The sequence below is a fragment of the Heteronotia binoei genome, chromosome 10 (genome assembly GCF_032191835.1).
Source record: "Heteronotia binoei isolate CCM8104 ecotype False Entrance Well chromosome 10, APGP_CSIRO_Hbin_v1, whole genome shotgun sequence".
Lineage (NCBI taxonomy): Eukaryota > Metazoa > Chordata > Lepidosauria > Squamata > Gekkonidae > Heteronotia > Heteronotia binoei.
The window spans coordinates 45,895,398-45,917,883 of record NC_083232.1 but is presented as its reverse complement, the minus strand read 5'-3'; the positions used below and the strand labels follow the sequence as shown (position 1 = coordinate 45,917,883).

At 41.5% G+C, this 22,486-nt stretch overlaps 1 protein-coding gene across 1 annotated transcript in view; it reads right to left on the bottom strand.

Annotated features, from left to right (window-relative positions):
- Positions 1-22,486, bottom strand: part of TAC1 (tachykinin precursor 1) — a 366,930-nt gene that overhangs the window by 25,475 nt on the left and 318,969 nt on the right. The gene's annotated exons all lie outside the window — the stretch shown is intronic.

Below are 22,486 nucleotides of genomic sequence, written 5' to 3'. Positions count from 1 at the left end.
TATGCCTGGCGACGGGGAGGGCTTCGCCTGCCGGCCTCGCATCGCTCCCTCGGATTTCTCCTGTGAGTCACATGACGGGCCGCTCCCCACCCCACCCCACCCCGCCACCTCCCCAAGCGGGGTCGATAGTCAGCCGCCCTCCCCCTTCTCTCCCGGCGCCTGTCCTGCCAACTACGCCCCACCGAACCTTTCCTGGAAGGTGCCCCTCTCCCCAGGATTCCCCTGTGCGTGACCACCTCCCGAAGGTGGCCTGGCTCCTGCGCCTCTGTCCCAGGGGTCTCCGCATGAATCATCAAAGCAGAGCTAGTGACGCAGCTGGAGGGACTTGGGGAGAGCAAGTCAGGGCTCGGTTTGAAGAAGACCCCCCCCCCCCCCCCACACACACACGTCTTCTTGCGAGGGAGAGACGGAGGGAGGACTCTCTGCTAAGTTCCAAAGAACCCCCAGAGCAGAGAATCTCGTTTTACTTTCGAGAATATAATTAATAAAAGTAACAATGGATTTGCAAAGGATAGCACGACCTCTGAGACTACTTGGCAGCTCAAGAACTGCTTATAACTCAGTGCAACCCTCCAACTTGAAAGGCTGGCTGCAAACGTTTGTGTCTGAGGAGATGTCCGCCCTTTGGTGCATTCAGTGCTCTGTCATCCCCTGCGATAACTTTGGCCAAAGGTGTTCATTGGCTAGACAGGAGGACTGATGCCCCCCCCACCCCCAACTTCCTTCCCAGCTCAGAGCTTGGACCACAGAAAGAAGAGAGGGAGATGTGAATCCTGCTCCATCTCCTGCTGCCCTAAGGAGCAAGGGAAGGGAGAGCAGTGCAGGAGGCTAGGCTGGAACTGAACATAAATCAAGGGATATCTGCTAGCCAGATTGTTGCTCCTTGGGGAAGAAGTAGGTTAGAGAGAGAAAGCTTCTGAAAGCTCCTCTGAGAAAGAGGGGGTTAATTTGGTTTTTCGATGTGTATTTTTTACCATCAAGCTGCAGCTGACTTATGGCAACCGGGGCATGAGATGTTCAGAAGTGGTTTGCCATTGCCTGCTTCTGCATCACAGCCCTGGCATTCCTTGGTGGTCTCCCATCCAAATACTGATGAAGACCAACCCTGGTTAGCTTCAGAGATCTAAGGAGATCAGGCTAACCTGGGCAATTCAGGGATTTGGGGTGGGTGATTAAAATTCATTTCTTCAGGCTCAACCCGACTGCATTAAAATATCTGGATTCAAGCTGTTTAGCTAACTTTGCAGGAGGTAAACTGGTTCAAATGGCATTCCCTAACAATATGCTGCCTTGAAAATCTGAGAGTGAATCCTGCATTGTAAATTTTAGCATTCAAAAGGGGCCATTGAGTGGGGCCCTCAATCTGGTTGAGGCTGGGACATGGAGTAAAAGGGAGTATATGATTCTTTCCACTCAACTGGAAATGTCCCCAGATTGCTTAAGGCCTCATTTCCCTGTAGGGGCATCTTTTGACTGGGGAAGTGGCACAGGGGGCAGTCTCCCTCTTCCCCAGTGCTTCCCTCCCCCAGCAGCTGGTTTTTAGAGCCACATTCATGTAGTTGGATCTTGGAAACCATGGGAAAGGACTACTACGTGAAACCTGTTGTATTTTCAGCAGAGTAATCAAACCCATAACCAGGATTTCTCACCCCGCCCCCCTCAGGGTTGTGTGTACGTGTGCCAGGGGGAACCAAGTAAATGAAATTTAATTTAATTAAGCCATTTAAGAACCAGCGCAGCTCAAGCTCACTGTCCCTCTCAGTCCTCTCCTCTCCCCTACACCTGCATTGGCTCTCTCGCCTGCCCTGGCAGGCATTGGCCATTCCTATCCCTGCCAGCATCTCCCAGGCTCTCAATGCTGCCTAATAGCTGAATTGGCCACCAGGATGCAGCAGGCAGTTGCAGGGCCTTGCTGGCTCTTCTTCCCAGAGGCCCCACTCTTCCTTCCTCTCCCTTCGCCTCCTCCTCCTGTGGGCTGGTGAGTGAAAAGGAGGGGAGCTGTAGAACATGGTGTTTAAAAATTAAAGGGAAAGGGGAGTGGAGGTGCCCCTAATTCAAAAGGGGGCATGTGCTGCCCTCTGTGCCCCACAACTGGTTGCAGCCTTGATAGTAATTTGAGATCCTGGTGTATTTCAGGACTGTGGATTTAGGTAGCCTGATACCATATGGATGACATTGCTTGATGGCAGGGTATCTATAAGCAGTGTGGCTTAGATCAGCACAATTTAAGATAGTTTTGGGTGAGTAGCCTTATTGGTCAGAGGTAGATTTGAGTCCAGTAGCACCTTAAATCAACAAGGTTTCCAGGCAAAAAGCTTTGTAGAGTCAAAGCTGATGAAGGGAGCTTGACTCTTGAAAGCTTACACCTTGGAAACAAATGGCAAAACTACATATGCACTCTGCAAAATTCATCTGTGGTATAGTTAGTTCATATGTGGTATAAAGTTATGTCATCTGCGAGTTCTTGAGCTGCCAGGTTCTGACCCATGGTCAGCCAGCCAGTGTCTTCTTCTTGATTCACTAGACATCTGGTTAGAGCTGTTTGGCAGGGTGTGTGGACAAGTGGCATCCTCACATGAGGGATGTATCAGCTGCCACTTTCAAGGTTACTCTCTGGGGCCATGGCATGATATGCTTTCTGCATAACTGGTTTTCCAGAATGAATACAGCTAGTATCAAATGCATAGTGAGTATTGTTGGGTATTCTGAATGCCATAATGCCATTTAATTAGGGCATTGCCTAAAGTGCTACATAATGAGAGCCAAATAAATGTTAACATTTAATGGTTGCACATGTTTCCCCAATGGGAGATAATGGTTAACAGATAATATTCTGTTAACAGATTATGTCCTAGTACTAGGACAGATAATTATCCTAGTACCTCTATCCTTGAATGAGAGCTTGGGAAGAAGGTGTCACACATCCTAACTATGATGAGGCAACAACATGCCCTACTTCAATGTGGTGTAGCAACCAGAGCATTAGACTAGAGTTGGGAGACCCAATCTCATATCCCCAGCTGGCCTTGGAAACTTGCTGATTGAAGTTGGGTCAGTTACTCTCCTACAACCTCACCTATCTTACAGGAATGTAGTGAACATTACATCGTTCTGAGCACCTTGGAACAAGGACAGAATAAAAATATTCTGGCTTATAGGTCTTCTGAATATCCAGTTGACCTCTCTGTGGAACAGGATGCTTGAATGCATGGACCATCAGTCTGATCTTGAGAGAGGGGTAGGTGTGTACATATTTGAAAGGAAATACTTGGGTATTATATAAGAAGAAGAAGATATTGGATTTATATCCCACCCTATACTCTGAATCTCAGAGTGGTCACAATTACCTCCCCTCCCCCAATAACGGACACCCTGTGAGGTAGGTGGTGCTGAAAGAGATCTTACAGCAGTTGCCCTTTCAAGGACAACTCCTGCAAAAGCTATGACTGACCCAAGGCCATTCCAGCAGCTGCAAGTGGAAGAGTGGGAAATCAAACCAGGTTCTTCCAGATAAGAGTCCGTGCACTTAACCATTACACCAAACTGACTCTCAAGAAGGGAACAGAAGGGCAGCTGAGACTTGGCTGATGATGAACTACCTGGAGGTGTGGGTAATCTGGTGTGAAGTAGTGGATCTGCTGCTTTGTAGAAGCTCCAGGGTTTCAATCTGCTTGTAAGTCTATGTAAATAAAGCAAGACTATCAAGAACACCGTAAGACTCCTCCAAAGGAAAGCAACCAAGGTGGCTCTGCCCCTTGCAGTTGTCGCTCTTTGGGAAAATAGGAAGTGGGTAATCATGTCCTCAGAAATGGTGCGTTCCTTGTGCTCCAGGATGCCATCATGTTCATCCTTCACATGCATGTTATGTGGACAGGCATGAGCTGAAATTCCACACAGGCATGGAAAGCAAGCACTAAAGTAGCAACCCTAGTTCCAGTGGCAAAACTATATATGCTCTCCAGAGTCTCACACAGAGGTCTTTCACATTACCTCCAGAGTCACAGAAGACATCTTTCACATCCTTTAAACTGGAGATGTTGGGGATTGAACCTTCTGCTTTGTCACTGAACCACAGCCCCTCCCAAATGCATGACCCATTTTTACTTCTTCTGAGATCTCTCTTCAGATGCCCTAGCCTTTTGAGATTAGGTAGGTGGTAACCTGGGAGAGGACTGCCTTGGTGGTGGTCTGGGGAGACTAGTCTGTAAAGCAAATAATAAATAAATACTTGCATACTCTCCATTTCCACTCTGAAAAGGATACGGGCGAATATCTAAGCGTGTTGTATTGAGAGCATAATGAACCCAATTCCTTTTAGACTGTTGACATTTTTAAGCTTGCAAAATGTGAGCAGCGACTCACAAAAGCTCATAATTGGCCGCAAATTTTGTTAATCTCTAAGGAGCTACTGGACTCTTACTCTTCTACAGCTACAGACAGACTAACATGGCTACCCATCCTGATCTAACTATAGTTTGGTGTACTTTGTTTGCAACTGAGATATTCATTTTATCTCCTTGGGTTTTTTGCCCCTCTGATTGATGACAGTCAGAAAATAACCCCCAATTTGATTTAACCTATGAGTCAGACCTCTAAGGTACTTCTCCAAAAGGTTTTCTGAGCAGGTGGGAGCAGTGTGATAGAAGCTGGGCTGGGCTACCTGCCTTCATCTCTAGATTGTTCCTGCTTCTCTTGCTTCTCTCTGCAGCCATAAAGGATGTGATTGTGACAGTAATTTACACTTTATGGCTCAGGGTGTGATTAGCAGCAAGAGATGATTATGCCAACAAAATAGTCCAATTAGGAAAAATAGAGAACTCCCAAGTGAAAAGAATACTCCAGGCTGAACGAGTCTGTGCTTTCTCTCTCTCTCTGCCAGTAATACCAGTTCTGATTCTCAAATCCAATTTTACATGTTTTAGGGGTGCTTGTTGGATCATTCCTCATGAGAAGGTGAGACTAGAATCATTCTCTGTGCTAATTTTCTAAGCGCAGAGAGGTTTTGAATAAAACAAAGCACATCTTTCTGTCTGTCTATGGATCATTCAATCATGCAATACCCTAGCTGCTCTTTGACGTGGTACAGCCTGCAGTAGAATAGGAATATGAGGGGCTGTTTTGCTACAGAGCCTTTCATGTCATGTTCTTGCAGTTAGTGTGTCTCTGCAGATACTCTTGCACATTTTAAACGTGGAGAGTATCACTCAATCAAGTCAAGAACATTTCTGCATAACCTCAGTCTCTTTCTTTCTTTGTAACAAGGTGTAACTAATTCAAAGACTGTGGATCATTTGCTCACCATCCCAACTACCACAGTCTTCTCATATATTCTAGTTCTCTAGGGAGATGGCTATCAGTCCATTTGATGGTGCTTTGGTGAAATCACAGACTGCTCATATTGACCTGTCATCCTTGCCCAGAAAGTGTAACTTATTACTCATCTTTTGTTGGGACAATGCTTGGATTGCATTCTTACGATATTGCTTCAAAGCACACAAGAAGTCCATTCCTTTGTGTACATATGTGTGTATGAAGTGGTCTTATGCTGAGTAAGACTACTGGCCCACCTGCTTCAGTACTTTCTTCTCTGATTGGCAGCAGTTCTTCTCATCAAGTTGTCATGGACTGATCCTGGGATCTCCTGCATACACACCTTACATTAAACATGAAAATCTATGCAGCACCTACTGTACATTACCATAGATGTTAAATAATAATAGTTCATACATGTTTTTGAAAAGCTCAGGAGTGATGCATGCATACATGTGCACCGCTCAGTGATTTGCAGCTGAATGTATGAACTGTTTCCCTGTGAAAACATAGTGTCTGAGGTAATGATAGTGGCTCTCAAATCTTTCTGATCAGGAAAGTCTGTGACCATTTTCGCACACAGCTTACCACGGAGTCACATTCCTGTTCTCTCCACAGCGTCCGTCGGATTTTCCATTATCTGTGCCGAAGTTACAGGAAGTGCCGTGGCTTTTGCGTAGCAAACGTAAACCACTAAAACCCAGTTTACATTTGCTGTGCAAAAGCTGCGGCACTTCCTGTAACTCTGGCACAGATAATGGGAAATTCGACAGACGCTACGGAGAGAACAGGAATGTGACTGCATGGTAAGCTGTGTGCAAAAACGGTTTGTGTCAAAAACCCAACCATCTGAGTGTATTTCAGTCTCTGAATGAGGAAAGTGTGTATATGTGTGAACGCCTACAGATTTCCACAATTCAGTTCTCTTTATGAATTGTCTTAGGTTTGGTAGCCCTAGGCCTAGCACCAAATGTCACCTGTGTGTTATTTTGCCAAGTGTGATAGTTCTATGTGAAATATAACATTCGGTTTAAATAACTACTTCTGTTTCCTTACAGATTGGGGAGCTGTTCTGTCTAATGTTTAAGGTTACTTAAGCATGGCTTGCACTCATTTAACCTTGACTCTTTTCCAGTGTATGCATTGTTAGGATGCAGAATATTCCCCTCTAGGCATGCCATTTCATTCAGGAGCAGGCAGTAGCTACTAACAGTTTTCACAAAGGAAAGCATACTAAAGAAGGAAGCATTTGCATTAACCCATGATCCTCATTAGGTAAAAGAACTCTTTGAAAATACCTTGCAGTGTGGAAGTCCATAATTTGCTTCCCTCTCCTACATTCTGGTCTGATTTCTTACAGGGAAAATAAAGAACATCCTCTTGATTGTTTCATCCACCTGCTCATTTTAGAGCAGCAAGGGGTACACAGAGACAGACATTCATGTGACTGAAAGCTATGGACATCCTTCCTATGTGACAACATGTTGCAAGGCTTTCCTTTTCGGACTGGCTTTTCAGTTGATTGTGAATTTTTATATCTAGTCTTTCACTCCATTTGTTTAAGCTTAATAATTCCCTCCAACAGCAAATGCTAATGAAGCCTGAAGAAGGTGCTGCCTGTTTGCAAAGTTGGGATCCTTGCATAATTGGAGGACATCCCAGGCACTGAGAAAAATATTAAGTTGTACGTCTGTGAAAGAACTGACCCTTTTCCTGTGACAACCTGATGATGATGGAGGAAGCTCATTGCCTCAAGATACTGACAGAAATTCAGGGCCAATTAAAGAGAAGAGAAAACAGTGGGAGATGGGGAAACTGGCTTACCACCCCCTGCCCAGCATTCCATACAGGTCCCCAATGTATAATATAAAAGTTTTGAGGTTCACAGGTTGAGTGACAGAGGGAAACACGATCTTTTACAGACAAGGTGAGTTTTTTTGCATATTTAGAGCTCTCCTCAGGAATGCAGAACCTTATTACATCACAAACAGAGAAGACAATTAATGCAAAAATGGGCCAATGAGAGTTCATCATGCTGTAGGTGGCATGAGATGTTGAGGGCAGTTGAGTGTTTGGTTGCCAGTCCTGTGCCTGCAAATCCCAGGAGCTTGGGACAGGGAATGGAACCTGAGGAGGGGGGAGCATCAAACATGCTATGACATCATTCCTCCCCCCTCCCTCCAGCTGCTCAGTCAACTAACTGCAGGCAATTGAGGGCAAGGGTAGGAGTTCGCCTGGTACATGTGGGCAAATAGTAGAGTGTCAGTTATGGGGGAACCAAAGGAGAAACAGAGGAAGAGTGGGTTAGCTGAAACTCTCAAGAGTTTATAATATCTTGGAGGGTGGATATCAGATATTGGATTGTGATGAAATTCCCAATTCTTCATTTCCTCTGCCATGTAGAATTATACAATGCAGACCTGCTATGTGCTAAATTTTAGATTCCAGTACATTACAAAATCTCTCTCTCTCTCTCTCTCTCTCTGAAATGCCAAGTCCCATAGCGACCCTATGAGCAGGGCCAGCCCTGCCACTAGGCGATTGCCTAGGGCGCCAGCCTTCTGGAGGAGAATTGGGCACCCCCATGTGACTCAGTGACATTATCAGTTGGAGGGGAGCACCAGAAGTTAGCCATGCCTAGGGTGCCAGACAGTCTAGGGTCAGCCTTGCCTATGAGTCAGTCCTTCAAAATGTCTTATCGTTAGCAATCTTTCTCAAGTCCTACAAACTGAGGACCATGGCTTCCATTATAAAGCTAATCCCTCTCATGTTGGGTCTACATATTTTCCTTCTTCCTTCAAGGTTGCAAACCTTAACTGTCATTGAATGCATTTTGCCGTTCCAAAAGGTCCCTCATGTGTAATCCATTTCTCCATCTCAACCACTTTCCAGTCAATAGTTAACCAATGTTGCTTTCCCAAGATTGTGATCAATTTCCACTGCCTGATAAAAATCACTTTAGCAGTAGCAAAGGTCTATCTTAGGCATTAATTACATTCTTTAAATGACTCAACAGGTTCATCACTGAGTCCCTCCTGAGTGCATATCCAGAAATAGCACCTATCTTGCTAATGTAACCTGATTTTTATGTGCATATATTTGTGGGAGAGGTGACAGCCTGCAAGCAGTTTGATTGATGTAAATACCAACAAAGAGTGTGTTTAGTCCATTTGAACTTCAGGGGGAGCTGTAGTGCATTCTATGTACTGTTTGGAGCTTGCTGAATGCTTTTCTTCTTTTTCCTACCTCTTCTTGTGCTTTTTTGCTGTCTCTAAGCAACTTTTTTATATCCTGAAGGTGTCTCTGGTGTTGGAAGGCCTCCAGTTAGTTAATGCTGTCTGTAAATCCTTTTGTGCAGTACACTTTAATAGAAGCAACTCTGCATGTGTGGAATTGGATTATTTCCCTAACTCAGCTAACAATATTATGGGTATTTGAAAACAAAGTTCTGAAGTGTGGGTAGTAATCAGAGTTGCCCGCTAAAGGTTAACCTGCAGGAGCTGTGGGAGGGGGGGTGTCACACAATGATGTGATGCCACAGCATCACTTGTGGTTGCATAACCAGAAGTGATGTCACAGATTACTGTGATGCTGTAGCAAACTCCCAGTCTCTCTATAGTTGTACCATAGAGATCTGGAGAATTGCTAGAAAGTTACAGTGATGTGGGATGTCACTTTCAGTTACATGACTCAAAATGATGTCATGTATTGTGACAATGCTGTAGCAATGCTGTAGCAACCTTCCAAATCTTTGTGGTTTTACCATAGAGCTTTGAGGAATTGCTAGACAATTGCAGCAATGCTGCAATGCCAGTTCTAGTCACTGGTGTTGCCTTCCCCCTTCCATTTTGCTCCTGCTGCTGCTGTTCACAAAAAGAAGAAAGTAGCAAAGATTCATTGCTATGACTGTCATAGACCTATTTTTTAAATTTATTAGATTTTTACCACACCTTTTTGTTTTATGTGGCCTAAGATGCTGCAATAATTTAACAAAGTGTCAATTTGCCATATTTGAACAGCAAATCTGTGTGACAGAGTGTTGGACTGGATGGGCCATTGGCCTGATCCAACATGGCTTCTCTTATGTTCTTATGTAACTCCAGCTTATAGATACAGTTCTAAGCACATATACAACAGCTTCCCAACAACATAGTATCAGATGGAAGCCATGTTTGTAGTAGCCAAACAAAATTGGAGTCTAGTAGCCCTTAGACACCAGCAAAATTTTCCAGGACTTTGACTCATGAAAACTTACACTCTGGGAAATTTTGCTGGTCTCTAAAGTGCAACTGGACTCCAGTTTTGGACCAATTCCACATTTAGCACTTGCCTCCCTTCTGTGTGGGGCTCCTCATGGCGGCTCTTTTTTCTGGATTCTGCATTGTCATTGGAGAGCCAGTTTGGTGTAGTGGTTAAGTGTGCGGACTCTTATCTGGGAGAACCGGGTTTGATTCCCCACTCCTCCACTTGCACCTGCTGAAATGGCCTTGGGTCAGCCATAGCTCTGGCAGAGGTTGTCCTTGAAAGGGCAACTGCTGTGAGAGCCCTCTCCAGCCCCACCCACCTCACAGGGTGTCTGTTGTGGGGGAGGAAGATAAAGGAGATTGTGAGCCGCTCTGAGACTCTTCGGAGTGGAGGGCGGGATATAAATCCAATATCTTCTTCTTCTTCTTCTTCTTCTTCATCATCTCTGGAGCAGGGCTGCGTGATCCCTGCTTACTCCCTGCCCCATGCAAACTCAAGAGCCAAGAAGGAGACTGGGACAAAGGCTAATGTGGGATCGGTGCTGCTTTCCTGCAAGTTCCTCTTGGAAAAGGAAACACCTTTTATCTGAGACAAAGTATGAATTTATGTGTGCTGACAGCTGAGTTGAAAATCAGGGCACAAATGCATGCAACATCTGGGCATGTCAAAATGTTCTGTATCCTGCAGTTTAAATTGGTGCAGGGGCTTAGAAAAAGATGACATGACATTGCTGAGCATTGAAGGAGAGTATGAGGGCCACTGCTTCCGGAACTGGTAAGTGTAATACTAAAATAAATTAGCTGTAAGACATCCTTTCTCTTGTCATTGGTTAAAGGCCCTTCCCTGCTCAATTAAGGAATTAGATCTTTCCTTATTAATGTCTTCATGTATAATTTAATGCTGAAATGAGGCAAAGTGGAGGAATTTATACCAAGGATACAAATCCTATCAGTGCAATCCTATGCAGAGTAACCCTTTAAATCTGTGGAAGACATTAGGATTAGAAGGGTGTAATTTTGTTTAGGATGGCATTGTATGTACTGTATATCTGATTACATCAAAAGTGGAAAAGCTACATGTTACACAATCAGTTTTTCTTTTGTGTGACTTCATTATAACTAGCACATTTTTTCATCAACCACCTTTCAAATATTAATCTCTGAGATAGTGAGTAATAACACTGCGCACATTGGCTTTTATGATGGCACACTGAAGTTTTATCATGTGACTAAAAAAATGCATAATTTTAGAAGGTATAGTAATGGTAAGGTTACTTTCAGAATTGCCTTGGCATATCAGATCAGTGGCCCTGTAATTTAGCATCCTTTCCAACGGCAGCCAGCAAAATGACTCTGAAACCTCACAAGCATAATGGAGCTTGCTCCCAGCACCTGGGATATGGCCTCTGGAATCTGGAGGTTTCCTTTAGCTATCTTGTTATTTTAAAAGGCAGCTTTTCCATTTTAGAAGCCTCAAGAAAACTGGTTTACAATTAAGCATCATAATGCATCAATAAAACATTAAAAATACAATAACATCAACTGAATTAAAATGATTTAAAATGCCACATGATATGTACTGTGAGGAGAATCCAACCTAAAATACCATGGCCAGATTGTGGAAAATAAAACAGAAGTTCAGGGGCATGAATCCTATTTATTCCAGCATGAGTTTTTGTGATTTAGAACTCACTTCTTCAGGTGCAATGGAAAGAAAGAAAAGAAAATAATTTCCCTCATTTATCCAACAAATTTGGATAAGCGGGGAAGGCAGGATATAAATTAAATAAATAAATACATAAATAAATAAATAAATAAATAATTTTCAGAAGGGAAGGTGGGGAGGGGAGGACATGAGCAGAGAGAGCCATGGTCTCACAAATCGAGTGTGATTCTCTATGCCAGGGATTTAAGGAGCTTAAATTGTAATACATAATGGAGGATGGAAGAGGTCAGAGCTTCTAACCTCTTGAAGAAGAAAAAAATATCCTTTAACTTGATTATAAAACTACTTTTTCTGCTTGCTTAAGAATGAACTCTTGTGCCCTAGGGACTGGCAAAATAGCTGGAAGTTTCAGAAGCTGTTTCAACCAGTTCTTATATGTAGATAAAGACCTCAAGAATGTAGGGACACATTCTTAGACATGCACAGTACACTACTTGCTATGGTAGCAAACTTTTGCAGATGTAACTGGTGGGATGGAAGTGATGCAAAGATGACAGAAGCTGGAGTATAAGGCTGTGATCACACACACTAAATAATGCACTTTCAATCCACTTTCAGTACACTTTCTAACTGTATTTTACTGTGTGAACTGGCAAAATCCAGTTGGAAAGTGCATTGAAAGTTGATTTAAAGTGTCTTATTTAGTGTGTGTAATCTCAACCAAAGTGTCACAGAGAAGAAGTTTGAAGAACGCTTTTGTAACTTTTGTAGTGAGAAAGGCTTCTTTGGCCCTCGCACAGGAAATTTTTTTACTGTCTCAGTATGGCTATCAAATTAAGATCCCTACATTCAGGACTCCAATATTTCATTGTCACTCTATCTCATATGGTGAAGGTAAACAAAAGGGCAGTAAATCAGGGCAAATAACAGCCTCATCAAAGCAGAAGCATTTTGAAGGATGAGAGACTTGAAGGATATTGGTAAAGGGGCATGTTATCATACAACATAAATTAATAAAAGAATAGTTTATTAAAGTTTCTCAAAAGTAGGTCCTGATGGGTTATTAGACATTATAAGAAATGAGGAAACTCATGTCTCTGTTTAGGCATGACAAGATTTTGAAAACTCAGTAAGGAAAAATCTTAACAGTAAGGAACAATCTTGCTACTGATAGGGCTGTGTTGAATGTTTTCAGGTTTTGATTTTTGGGTGAAGGAGGAAAATATTTCCTGAAGATACCTGAAAAGTAAGCAAGTCTCTGTTAAGGCTTCTACTGATTGTAACCATTGAGGAATGCAATTCTGCTTTTGAGCATCTTGCCCATTATTATAACACACCAAAGCCAGGCTAGAATGAGAAGGTTCTTCTCCTTCACTGCAACCATGACAACCTTGTTCAAGTTGACCCACCTGATTCCTGTCTGGGCTTTCTCTAAAACAAATTATAATAATGTCAACACAAATAACTTCACAGTGCAACACTGTTGACTTGGGCAAATAATTTGTAGTCTTACCAGCCTGGCACAAGAGCACTTCAATAAATCAACTAATCTTTTAGAACTTAGCAAGAGACAAGCAAAGTCACACGCAGCATTTAGGTATTATTTTGGCAATAATCTCAAAGCTTGTTCTGGGGTTTCACAAAGAGAAATGATTATAACAAACACCCCAGCTTCCCCTGTGGTTATGATTTTGTGCACATTTGAGCTACTTGTTTTGTTGTGCCAGAAACAATAATTTGTACATTTTTGCCTGTGAGCTGCTCTGATTTTTTTTCTTTAAAAAAACAGCACACTGATAGAAACTCTCCAGGCAAATTTGTTTTGTATTACACAGAATCATTCCACATGCAGTCAACAGGGATATAAATCAAGTATTATTTATTAACCAATGAACTTGTGGTTTTGAAAGTCACGTTTTTGAAAAACGCTTCCTGCTGCCTATATCTCTTGAAGCATTTGACAGAAACACCATGTGCTGTCTAGTAACCTCAGCCTTTTAATGGTAAATCAGAATAATAGCCAACATTTTTGCATTCGTGAATTGTAACTCAATCAGTTTTACAATGGGCACAACCTGTTCTCTCATACAACTCCCATGCATTTTTACAGGTTTTGCAGTGGAAGTTTCCCACCAGATAGTGGAAGGAATAAACTCTGTAATGTTGCTTAATGCTAGCAGAGATGTAGGACTCTCAGAGGAGGGCAGTGAAGAGTCAATAGAGGGCTTTCTAGGTGCTCCCTGATAGGGTGCTTCATGCACTCCTGCAACTGTCCCTTTGTTACCCAGTAAGCTATTCTTATTCCCTTCCCTCTGGTCCTCTCCCCCGCACTTCCCGGGCAGAACAGACTTTCTACTATCTCTTGTCATCCTACTTTAGATAGCTAGGAGTTTTCACCCTGCCTTTCTTATCTAGTATGGGGCTCTCTTAAAATAAAGAACTACTATTAATTTTCTTAATAACAAGTCTCAGTGTGTGTATGTGTGTGTGAACTTATTTCTCAAGCAATCAGACTATAGTATTCTACTGTGCAGAGACTCCTCTCTACTTTCACAGATAGGGTTGCCAAGTCCAATTAAAGAAAAATCTGGGGACTTTGGGGGTGGAGCCAGGAGACATTGGGGGTGGAGCCAAGAACAAGGATGTGACAAGCATAATTGAACTCCAAGGGAGTTCTGGCCATCACATTTAAAGAGACAGCACACCTTTTAAAATGCCTTTCTTCCATAGGAAATAATTAAGGATAGGGGCACCATATTTTGGGGCTCATAGAATTGGACCCTCTGGTCCAATCGTTTTGAAACTTGGGGGGTATTTTGGGGAGAGGCACTAGATGCTATACTAAAAATTTGGTGCCTCTACCTCAAAAAATAGCCCCTCCAGAGCCCCCAATACCCACGGATCAATTTCCTATTATTCCCTATGGGAATCGTTCTCCATAGGGAATAATAGAGTGCCTAGTAGACATTTCCCTCCCCCCCACGCTTTCTAAAGGGGAGGAGGGCCTCCAAACTAGGGAATCCCCTGCCCCCTCCCTCTCTCACACACACACGTACCAGATCTTCCTCCGGACAACTCTACTAACTGTGAAAACGAAAGCAAAAGAAAGGGAGGGGCCATTCTCAGAAGCCCTTTCTGCTTCCTGCTTCCTGCCCAGCCTTAAGGGGGCAGACATTTTGCAAAAGGCTCAGGAGCTCTACAACATGAAGCCTAAAGGTATGTTCTCCCCCCCCTCCACCCCCCACCCCCGCTTCCAGAGTTTTGAAGAGCGGGAGATGAGGCTGCGAACCCAGAAGTCTCCCGCCAGAGCAGGAGGTTTGGGAAGCCTATTCACAGAGTGCATGGTTTCATAGAGTACTTTCAAAAGAGTAGCCATGTTATTCCGTTGTAAGCAAAGTGAAAAAAATCAAGCATAGGGTTGCCAAATCCAGATTGGGAAATACCTGGAGATTTTGGAGGCGAAGCTTGAGGAGGATGGGGTTTGGGGAGGGATATATAAAGCCATAGAGTCCACCTTCCAAAGCAGCCATTTTCTCCAGGGGAACTGATCTCTGTTGTAATAGCAAGAGATCTCCAGCCACCACCTGGAGGTTGGCAACTCTATATTCAAGTATCACAAGCCTAGTCAATTTTATTCCAGCATAAGCTTTCATGACACTTAGCTCAGTTCTCCAGATGCTTATGATTCTCAACTTCTTAGTAATAGTAGTAAAATAAAGTGCCAGGGAGGTATGTACACCAAGGTCTGCTACACAAATTCTACCTCTATGCTAACTTTCAGTCTTTTTCTGTATTCTCTATAGTAGTATGATATTTTTGGCTGGGGTGAAATAGCCTTTTATTCTTTTGTTACCAGTATGATTTTATAAAAATCTTTGCTACATACGCAGTGTCCCAAATTGCCTACATGTCACACACCCACTAGAGATACTGGACCTAGAATCATAGAGCTAGAATCCCCCTGAACAACGCAGGAAACTCACAAATACCTACACCCCCCCATCCACAGTGATACCTGCTCCACACCCAAAGAACGGTAAAAAAAAACCAAAACAAAAAAACCCTCCAACGAAGTTTCTGGCCAAACTGGCCTGGAGAAAAATTGCTGTCTGACCCCAATGTGGTGAGCATCTTTTCTCTGGGCCATGAGAACTAAGCACTGATGCAACCCTTCCTGCTCTCCTTTTCATCATCTGCCTAAGTTCACAGAATCAGCATTGCTGTCAGATGGTCATCTAGCCTCTGTTTTTTTTTTAAAAAAGATCTAACTCAATAAAAATTAATGGGATAAATCAGCATGCAAGCATTTTCCTTATAGTGGTCTCATGACTACTTGCATGACTTTCTTTTACTGTCTCTGTGATTAATAATATATTTGCAGAATGCAGAAAGCTCTTCCAGGTCATTAGTGCCATGGGGATAAGGGCTACAGAGACTGTCAATTTTCAGTTCTGTTTGAGAAGTTTTTTCCTGCCATAAGTTTTTTACTCCAAAAATTCAAGTTCTGCTTGTTTTGTTAGACCAGTGTTAATCCAATGTTAGCTCAAAGTTAGTTAGCCCAATGTTAGTCAACTGTTTTATGGATATGTAAGTAAAGCTGAGTTGCAACCAACTTAGGGTGACCCCACCAATGGGCTTGTTTGCCATTGCCTCCCTCTGCAGAGTCTTCCTTGGTGGTCTCCCATTCAAGTGTCCACCCTATTGATTTTCTCAGATCTGACTATATTGTGCTACCTTTTCTCCCAAGCCTGTTTTGTACCTGTCATTGTTTCACTCTTATTTTTAGCCTTTAATGCTTTTCCAGTTGAATATAAACATTATATTTTATTTATCTGTCTGTCTGTTCATTTCAGACCCAAATAGAGTACCTTATCTATGATGATCTTAGTGAAATATTTATATTTTTACATCTTTAAAAAGCCATCCTTGTTGCATGATTGATACAAGGAGGTGGTTGGCTAAATGCTGACATCTTTTGCCCTAATAATTGGATGTCAGTTATTTTCTTGGATAATTTTAAGCCAAGCTACTTTGAGTTTATATTTCTGAATCATCCCGGTATCTCATACATTGCTGAGATATCATCTTTCATTCATGCAGGAAGTGCTCCGAGCAGTGAATATTCTCATTGAAGAAGGTTCCGTTTGAACTGAGAATGAGCAACTGATCTAAAAATGAAATAGCATCTTTAAAATTTTAAATGTCATGCCATGTTACCCTGATGGTGAGTTGTCTTATGTAACAAAGCATGGTGAGGCATCAAAGTGTAATATTTCCTTCTCAAATCAAGATCTTAGCAAAAAGTTTACTTTCTGGTAATTATATCCCATTGCTGAACACGCAAATCAACTGCAGCAGCAGTGGTTGCTGTTTCAAAACTGAGTGTATCAGCACAGGGGAATAGTCTGTATTGACATGAAACAGTGAGAATTAATATCTTTGAAATCCAAAATCAAGATAAGATTCAAAGAGTTTAAATATAATCATTAAGCATCACATAAGAACATGAAGAACACTACTGGTCCATCTAGATCAGTATTCCATTTTCCGCAATGGTTGACCAGATACTTCAGGAAAGCCTACAAGCAAGGAACAGATGCTGAAGCCTCTCCCTGTTTTTGCCTGCCCCACAACTGGTTGTTGCCTGCCCCACAGTGCCTCTGAATATGGGGGTTCCATTTTGCCATCATGGCTAACAGCAGTACCTAATACTCTTTTTAATAGCCATTTATGCTATTGTTCAATTACTACATCTTGTCACAGTGAAATAATCATGAGACAAAAATTCTGGAGTCAAACTCAGAACGTTAATGACAGCATGGAGGTTTTGCTGCCCAAAGCTTATCATGGATATTTCTATCTTGTGAAGGTTTGATGTACTGAAAATTTAATTCTATGTTCCAGATTAATGTCAGTATTACATTAATTAAAAATAAACAAAAACACTTACTTTGCCTGTCTTAAAGGTGTCAAATTGCAACATATGGCTTTAATTCATTTCCTCTTCTGGGAGACACTGCTACCCTTTAGATCAGACAAATCTGAAACCATCTGTTTATCTAGTGTCTGAAAATAATGAGGAAAGAATGTTCTTTTTATTCATCATCAAACAGAATCTTCTTCTAATAATTATGTGCATAGTTCTACATACGTTCAAATCACATAGCCTTAACTCATTAGTAGTGCTATTCATAAAAACATCCTATCTTTCCATTAAAAGCAAGGCCGATCAATTAAAAAACAAACTCAAACACAGTCTAAAACAATATTGATGTGATGCCAGTTAGAAAAGCAGCCACACCACAGCAGATATAACCTAAAGCCACCACTGGTTAAAAGTGTGATCCTAAACCAAATCACTCTCTTTAGTGGGTTTAGAAGAGGGTAACTCTGCTTCGCACAACACTGCAAAGCTCACCAAAGACACTGGAAAATAGAATAATTTTTTCTTCAAGCCAACAAGATGTAATGAAAGCACATGAGAGGAAAGCACATTTTACAACTGGCCTTCCCATGCCTTCCATTTTACAAACACATTTTACAACAAAAAAGTCCCTATTCTTCAGTTAGAAAGGGAAAAAAACAGGAGTTGATTGCAATCTGAATGTACAAATTGATCTATTCATCACAACATTCACCAGTAAGGGGTGGTGGTGTGCAGCAACCAGAAAAGGTATCTTGCAGCAGGTCAGTCAAAAACAAAACTCAGACTGTAGTGGCATTAAAAAAGGATTATTCCATGTTTGGGATGATAAGGAACAAAGAATAACATGATTATCATTGTAATATCTGTATAAATCTGCGTACACAAATGAATAAATAAACAGTGGGATTTGCTGACACTGATGATAGCCATTGGCTCAGTTGGCTATAAAAGAGGATTACACAACCATGGAAGACAGGTTAATAAATTCCTTTTAATTTCTGGCATTTATGTTTACATTTAATAGGATGCAAAGTTGGAGAAGGAAAGGTTAAAAAAACACTTTGTGACACAGAATGGAGAAAGAGAACTGGACATGCCCATGTCCTTGGAAATACTGAAAGTAACTCTTTGCATTTGAACTCTTCAGTTTTTCAACACAACCCTGAATGCTAGAATTAGATTTTTTGTGAGTGGCCACCATACCAATAGCCATACTGTTTTCCCCACACTGTGACTGTGCTATTCTTTGGCTCTACCAGTGTTTATTGATTTGCTGTTCACACTCTACAAATCATAGAGTAGATCCTCCAGTTCTTGAAGCCACATAGTCACCCAACCTCAAAGTTTATCTAACATCATCCTACTATTAAGTCTATTGCATTAGTGAGGGTAAATTCAAAAGAACTTATGAGGATTGTAATGAAATGTAACATTGGCTTCATTTCTTCTACTCTTTTATGTTTATTTTCTTATGATCCCTTAGTGACTGCTCTCCAATTGGCTTCAATTAACGCTTCATTTCTACTTGTCCTTAATTTTCAGTAGGCGGCTTAATTTCCTGTATTTACTTTTAAGCTAATGAAGTGGTATATTTTGCCTTCATGAAACTTGCTCAGGAAGTTCAGGGCCATTCCTACCATTCTTTCTTCATGAGGAAACCCAGACTTAAGTGAACAAAGCTCTCTGCTTTCTCTCCATTATTATAATGCAGTCAGGGCAAATTAAATTGTCAGCTATTTACCTTGATTTTTCTGTGCCTTTGGATAAGATTGCCTTTGGTCATTCTTCCATTTAATAAGATGGATGACATCCATAATCACCTGATAATCCTAATATGTGGCTAGCACAATAGTTATAATGTTGCTTCCCCCCCTCCTCAGGAATACAACAAAACCAAAGTGGAGGTGATAGTGATAGTGTCTGTCCTATTCACAGATAAAGTGTGGGTGGGTGTTAATTTAATAGTAAACAGAGCATGTGGGTGTGAAGGTCCTCCCTCCCATGCCTTCCATTCCCTTAAGCAATTACTCAAGGCATTTTTCTCTGTCCCTAATTCCTACACTGGAAGTGAAACACGAAATAAGAAAAGGACCTGGAGCAACAGACTATGAAGAGATCAAGTCTTAAACTAGAAGTGATGCTGTGCATCAGTACAATGCCAGACAGCCTGTTCCTGGCAACCCAGCACAGTCATACCACACTGGCTTTTGTGGGATGGCTCCTGTTGAACAGTAGCAAGCAGCCAGTCCTGGGGGAGTCATAGAAATTGCATAGTATCAAGTCACCCATGGTTGCTGTTGGGCTTGGCCCCAATGAGTCTTCCCTCACTCAAACACCAAAACAACCTAGAAAGGGCATTCCCCCCTCTTCCTGCCTTTTACTGATGGAAACCAAGGCTTGAAGGCTAGCAGTACTGTAGTGGTTACCCAGCAAGAGCCATAACAGTATGATAGGCACAGTGCTTGACAGTGGTTACAGCATGTCCTTTAAAAAGATGGTAAGATTATATAGGTATTTTGTAATATAGTTTTACAATATCAGAAAGAGTTTGGACTTTGTCTTTGAGAATGATAAGGCATTGAAATTGTTTTTCCTCATTGCAAAAATAATTGCCACAAAAGAAATACTTAGAAAACAAGAAGCAACAAACTCCACTCCATTACAAGAAAGCCTCTAAACATTTCTTGAGTGCTATGATTACAATGGTATCAGTAAGAATCACTGCAATAATGGCATCAATAAAAAAGAAAATATATTTTTTTCAATCTTAAAAAAATTGAGATTTTTTTTTAAGAAGCAGTTTTTAGTAAGCCTAGCGATAGCAATTAGAATCTACTTACAGTATATCATGACTGGCCTCTGTATTGTTTGTATCATTTTTGCTGAGAGAGAGAGAGAGGGCGCTCATTAAGCTTTGAACATGTGAAGGAAAGAAAGATTACAACTGGTCAATATAAAGCCAGAGATTCTTTGGAACTCCAAAGCCCTGCTGCTTCACAGAGTTATTTTAAAAGCAAGGGTGACATCATTAAATGGGAGAAAGTGTATTCTTTCTCCTAGGCTGCATACATACAGTGATCATTCTCTGTGTTCTGTTGTGAATGCATGAAAGCCAGTGTGGTGTAGTGGTTATAGACAAACATCTGCATAACCCAGTTTGAATCCTTCCACTGCCATGGAAGCTTGCTGGTTCACCTTGGGCCAGTTGCAGATTCTCAGCTTAAGCTTTAAAAATGTTATTGACACATTATAAAAATGTTATTGACACATTATAATATTGTTAATTGACAGCTGTATGTTGGTTGAAAGTAAAGCAAAATCTAGTTGTGGAACCAGCTGCTTGTTGACTTTCTGAAAGATGTATCAGTCTATGGACACAAGTTGGAAACCATGGAGGAAATGTAAACGTGAGAACGTAAGAAAAGCCATGTTGGATTAGGCCAATGGCCCATCCAGTCCAACACTCTGTCACATAGTGGTCAAAAAAGCTGGTGCCATCAGGAGGTCCACTAGTGGAGCCCTCCCATTGTTGCCCCCTGCAGCACCAAGAATACAGAGCATCACTGCCCCAGACAGAGTTCCATCTATACCTTATGGCTAATAGCCACTGATGGACCTCTGCTCCATATGTTTATCCAATCCCCACTTGAAGCCGTTTATGCTTGCAGCTTCCAACACCTCCTGTGGCAGTGAATTCCATGAGTTAATCACTCTTCAGGTGAAAAAAGTACTTCCTTTTATCCATTCTAACCCAACTACTCAGCAATTTCATTGAGTGCCCACGAATTCTTGTATTGTGAATTCTGGTGTTTGCACTGGGCCATGTTGAATCTCCAAAGTGAACCAGTTTACATCAACATACTGTCTGAAATCTATACAACCATGTCCAATTACAGCAATCCAAAATGGCTTATTTACATATGACTAATGAAATTTGTTGGGTACATTTCCAGGGATGTAGCCAATCTTCCTTTGCTAGATGGTGCAGCCACATTTTCAGGAAAAGCTACATGGAAATGCATGGAAAACTAATTATTATAGCTGTTTAACAAAAATTTCTATTACCTTTTCATGAAGCCCCAAAGTTCTCTATGAACTGTATTTGTCTGTACAGTTAACAACATAAATATGTAATAAGTTCCAAGATTTTCGCCTATTAATAAAAAAAAAAATCTTCCTTAAACTATCAGTCCATTTCTTAAGTTGTCCTTTAAGCAGCAGCTGTGCACAGAATCACAGAAGCAAAAAGGGTATGTTAAGGGGACACATAAGGGATTGTGCTCTTAAACAATTCATCCCAACCCTCAATCAATTTTGGTGTGGCATTTGGAGCACACCTTTTGGGGAGAAACTAACCTCCACTCATTGGTATTAGAGGACTATAAAATTAAATCTAGGCATACTATTGCATTTTAATTGCTGGGTGTCTACTCTTGATTTGTATCATTGGCTGCTATTTTAATTGATTGTTTTATGTATTGTTTTTACTATACTTCAGGCCTTTGTATCTACTTTTGATTGTGAATCATTATTGCTTTTATGCTAATAGTCTGAACAAATGGTATTAGAGGAGAAAAGCATTTTTGCCTGTGCTAAAACCAAGATCACGTTCTTCAGATGCCATGCCCGAAATCAAACAGTCGGAGTTTTTTAAATTCTTAGGTGGGTGAATCTTTGTTCTAGATGGGGTGTTGCACTCACTGATTCCTCCTGGCTGTAATCTTCTTTCTTCTATCCAGGCTTGAATGTGAGAGATGAGCAAAGAAAGCCAGAGGTAAACTTAGTGTCCTCTCTCAAAGACAGCTCTCCCCCTCTTCCCTATAATCAAAGGGGATACTGCAGTGAGTATCAGTGCTAAAGATGGGAGGAAACAATGAAAAATAAACTGATTAAAAGTAATAATATAATAATAATAATAATAAAATTTTATTTATATCCTGGCCTCCCCACTGAGGCAGGCTCAGGGCGGCTAAGTAAAGTTCATAAAACAATAAAACATTATCATGGAGGAGAAGATGGGCTTGGTGGGTTTCTCAATTTAACTTTTAAAAAGACCAACATCAGTGTCCAAATATTTGGGTGATATGAAGATAGCCATTGATCTCTAAGGGATTTCTAAAAAGCAAGTAAAAGTTAACCTTAATATGATTTTTAAAATGACTAGAGTGTGGAATAACGGGCAGCATTACTTGCTAGTGCTAATAACAATGGCACAAACCAGCAGAGGTCGATGAGAGTTGAGCAATTAGTAATAAAATTAACTAATCCATATAGCCCAGGGGTGGCCAACAGTAGCTCTCCAGATGTTTTTTGCCTACAACTCCCATCAGCCCCAGCCAT